This window comes from Sycon ciliatum, unplaced genomic scaffold (genome assembly GCF_964019385.1).
Source record: "Sycon ciliatum unplaced genomic scaffold, ocSycCili1.1 SCAFFOLD_2230, whole genome shotgun sequence".
Classification (NCBI taxonomy): Eukaryota; Metazoa; Porifera; class Calcarea; order Leucosolenida; family Sycettidae; genus Sycon; species Sycon ciliatum.
The window spans coordinates 1-4,351 of record NW_027044709.1 but is presented as its reverse complement, the minus strand read 5'-3'; the positions used below and the strand labels follow the sequence as shown (position 1 = coordinate 4,351).

Genomic DNA, 4,351 nt, shown 5'->3' with positions numbered 1-4,351 from the left:
GGACTGTGCATGTGAGCACTGTCTCGTCCACCGCCGCATTCCCCCGCATCATTGTATCACCGCTGGCCCGTGGCGAGGACAGACTCACAGGCACTCACTGTTACTCACTGTTACTTGAGTAACCAGTATCAGACAATAGAAACACGATCAGATACAGGTGATCACGCGCCACACGTGTGAAACGTCTTTCCTCCTAACACAAAAACAGATGAAACCTAACGGCCACACTGACGGCAGTTCTTTCGAGCGTTTCCGCCGCGATCCGCAGACAGCACGCCACTCCGCACTGCTAGTCCAACAGTATGGGAAGCTTTGCAAGAGAATTCCGGCGCTAACGTTTAAGGTGGCTCACACCCTCTGCGCGCGCATCGTTTGGAAAGTGTAGATTTTCAGTAAATTTTTCGGTAGCGATGATTTTTGTGCGATCAATCGTCGTAGGAAACGTCTTCTTGCTTTTCTGCAATTCTGGCGACCTAGCTAGAACCTGCTGCTAGTGTCCCTCTTCACTCGTTCTTTCTATGAAAGGGGAAGGCAGCACTCGCAGAAGATTTTCCAAGAATGCAATGTCGACTGGTGCTCGTACTATAAGAAGGGAGAAATCAAAGTCCGCTCTTGAATCACGCCTGAGTCTTAGAAAATTATTTCAGAATACGCTTGTGTAGATTTCCTGCCAGTGCCACTGACATCTCGCGACCTTCAAATATAACTTGCTCGATCATCTCCCGCACTGACTGGTAAATTCGTCGGGTAGCTGTGGATGGATCGATTCAGGGAGATCGAAGGTAAATACATCGAAGCACTTCAAACACGTTTCAAGACGCACTTCAAATTTTGTAATTGTGGCTTGAAAATTGTTTACAACAATTCGTACTTCAATACGCTGTTGAATTGTATCCTCTGCTTGGGAGTCTCGACTGTTCTATTGCTGCATGGCTTTCCTCAACACCGTTCACTGTACATGTATCGCGGAACGCAGATTGGATGGCATTGGAGGTGAATTTGATAATTTGTGACTGTGTCATCAACCAAGTGAGGACATCAAATATCAACAGGGACGTTCCGAAAATCACAAACGCTGCGAAATAGGTATGAAATGGTCTTACACACTGGTGGGTATTCGACATTCATTGTGTCATATCTTTAGACTGTTCGAAAGTTTGTCGTGCCCTGCAACTTTCACAGACTAATCCGATAATTGGCATGTGGCCCTATCGGCACACACTCATGCGTATGCCGCTGAGTCTATCTATATGTGCACGCACATGTGTGTATACTTACACAATTTTATTACGTATGCAAAATTAGGCAATCTACATGTACATATATATATATATATAAATGTGTGTGCACTCACTCCTATGACATAGAACGACAGTGCAGGCTATGTAGAGTCGCACGAATGTGTGTTACCCGGGTGTGTATATGCATGCGCACTCGCGCGGGCGTTTTGTGTGCGCGCCTGGCATGGCATAACGCCGTTCAATATGACTAGTGTTGAACCGTGGTAATTTGCCCCACCCCTTCTTTTTTCTATTGGCGTTGGATATGCAACTAATGACAGAAACTCGGTTGTTGAAAACGAGTGCCATGCACCACAATGGATTGACAATAATATAATACAAGTAGCGCGGTAAAAGCGCTGGTAATACTCATGTTGCAGCCATGGCAGTTGTGATTAGCTTTCCAAGTCAAGCCTGCTGCAGAAAGTATTGCACTCTGACCAGCTGGAGTGGCCCAGGACTGCAGGTTGTGGAGAACAGGAGTGATGCTTGTATATACGCTTGTATTTACATGATGGACTTCGAAGTAACGTTAGGTGTATTACTTGTATGTTCTTCTGCCTGTGCACGTATACATGTGCTGGTCAGTGTGGAACCGCCATCCATATCAGATCATACAGCTCAGCTGCTATCAGTCTCAACAGCTTATATCTGGCAAATAGGGTTTTAGTGACTCAATTTTGCTTACTGTGTTCAACAGAGTGGCATTGCACACAGCTACTTTATGTAATAGTAGCATCTTGGAAATCTTATATTTTTGGTAGTTAGCTTCAGTAGAAACTTCTCCAGTGTGGCTCTTAGCTTCATTACCATGGAGACTAAGCATTCAAGTAATGCACGAAGAACAGTGGCTAGATGCGAAGTGAAAAGCCATTGCACCGTACCCAATGGGATACGCATTTAGTATAGCAGTATTGCTTGCTATGTTGGCAGCAAACACTGTATAATAATAATTGCATTACCAGTAGAAAGTGCCCAATGTGCATTGCTTCAGCACTGTGTTTTGGACAAAGCAGTCAAAAAATTCCACATCAGTATTGGCTTCATGTTGGAGAAAGTTGTGAAAACAATAGAGCATACATGTACACTCAATACACATGCTCAGCTACATGTATGGCATTTAGTATGTGGGCGACTTCAAAGTTCTATTTTGGTAGTTAGCTTCGGTAGAAACTGTCTAAACTTGATCCAAAGCTCTACTACTATGTTCTGAAGATGTTGCAATCAAGTAATGTAAGACACGTATCTGCCGCATTGGAGCTAGTTGTGAAAACCTTTAGACCATACACTCAATGCACATGCTCAGCTATTGCATTTAGTATGTGGGCGACTTCAAAGTTTTATTTTGGTAGTTAGCTTCGGTGGAAACTGCTAAAACTTGATCCAAAGCTCTACTACTATGTTCTGAAGATGTTGCAATCAATTATTGCAAGATACGTATCTGTCATATGGTGGAGTCAGGGGTTCTAAGGCGTTGGACAATGTCCCAGTGCAATGTGCTGATTCTTGAAAATATGGCATCACTTGACACTTCAAAGTTTTATTTCAAGAGTTACCTTCGGTAGAACCTGCTCAAACTTGCTACACAGTACCATTATTAGGTTATGATAGCATAACCATCGAATACAGGGCAAGTCCAGTGTCAAATACTTGTGGGCGGGGCTAATATGTGGGACGTGTGCGCTGAAATGGGATGATTCCGAAAAGAGAAAAAAGGTCACCTTCTAGCAGAATTCTACCCACTTCTAAAGGTTATGCTGGTATTTAGCAAGTATACTACTGTCCTGATGTTGGACATCAAGAAAAATGGGGTAACTACGAGTGCTACGGCCAAAAAAGTGGTTTTCCGGTGTTTTTTGGCCTAAATTGGCAATTGTGAGTATGCTATGTTTGGCCCCTCCCCCGAGTGAAACCGGCCGGTAGAACTTGATAAAATTTTGTCTCCGTACACTAGATATCCTACGGAACAAAGTACAATCGTTTGTAGCCACGTTTCAAACAAAAAAAAATTGGACCCGAGGGGTAGGAGCCACCTTAATAGCCGTAAATAAAATAGCGCCACTGTACAATCCACAAAGACGCTCGTTCGGAACTTCCGCTTCAGCCTCGCTTCTTGGCTTGTTTCAGCTGCAAACAAATCCTTGGCTTGGCTTGAGCGAAGTACACTGATTATGTCAACGATCTACATGGCAAAACTGCCAAAAGACTGGAGTGGAGTACCGCCTAGCGTCGTCGTCGGACAGGTCACACTAAAGTCTTGGCCTGCTCTGACCATGCTGACCATGCTGACTGAACTCTGAAGACTGTGAAGTGTAGAGTGCAGTAGCGCGCCACACAGTCACTATGTCACTATGTCATGCATCACCAGGTCCTGGTCTGGTGGTTGATCGAGTGTATTTCACGCATCCGGTCACCTGGCTCGGACATTCAGCTGCCAGCGTCGGCGGGTTCCGCCGCGCGCGAGCGCTACTTCAAAGACGTCTTGTACTAGTTCTAGTAGTAGTTGTAGCACCCAAACATCTGAGTGAAAGTGAAATCGAAACTCGGACTGAAAAGGTAGCACAGGCCACAGGGAGTCAGTCGTATTTGACGACTCCATGGCCGGCCCGATGCTAATAGCAATACTACCAGTCCGACTACGACTGCACTAAACGAGCTACGTGAATATACACGACCCAAAATATTTGTTCCACTTGGTGAAAGCATGGACATTTTGCTCCGCTTGTGGTGATTGTTAAGACAGTATTAGTGAAATCCATCCTCGCAGCACTTGACTGGTTGACTCACACGACACTTGACTGGTTGACTCACACGACACTTGACTCGCAGCAGCAATTGACTGGTTATCATTGACATGAAAGTCTTGGGAGAACTTCAAATTCAAAGGGTCAATCGGGGAAATGAACTGCCTGAGATACTTCAATTCTTCTTTTTCTTCTTTGTCTGAAGTACTACTACAAGCCACTACACACACTGTACATTGGAAGACAGAAAAGGATCAGGGAATCAGGTTCCAGGGCGTAGCCTGAGTCTGCAGGCAAAGGGTTATGCCCGAGGACCTGATTTCCAAA

The 4,351-nt window shown here is 44.9% G+C and overlaps 1 long non-coding RNA gene across 1 annotated transcript; it reads left to right on the top strand.

Moving 5' to 3' along the window:
* Nucleotides 1-458: 458 nt before the first annotated feature.
* On the top strand, nucleotides 459-1,824 carry LOC135830543 (uncharacterized). Its single transcript, XR_010556059.1, has 2 exons — nucleotides 459-782; nucleotides 977-1,824. It is a non-coding gene; the product is annotated as an uncharacterized LOC135830543 (long non-coding RNA).
* The last annotated feature ends 2,527 nt before the right edge of the window (nucleotides 1,825-4,351 follow it).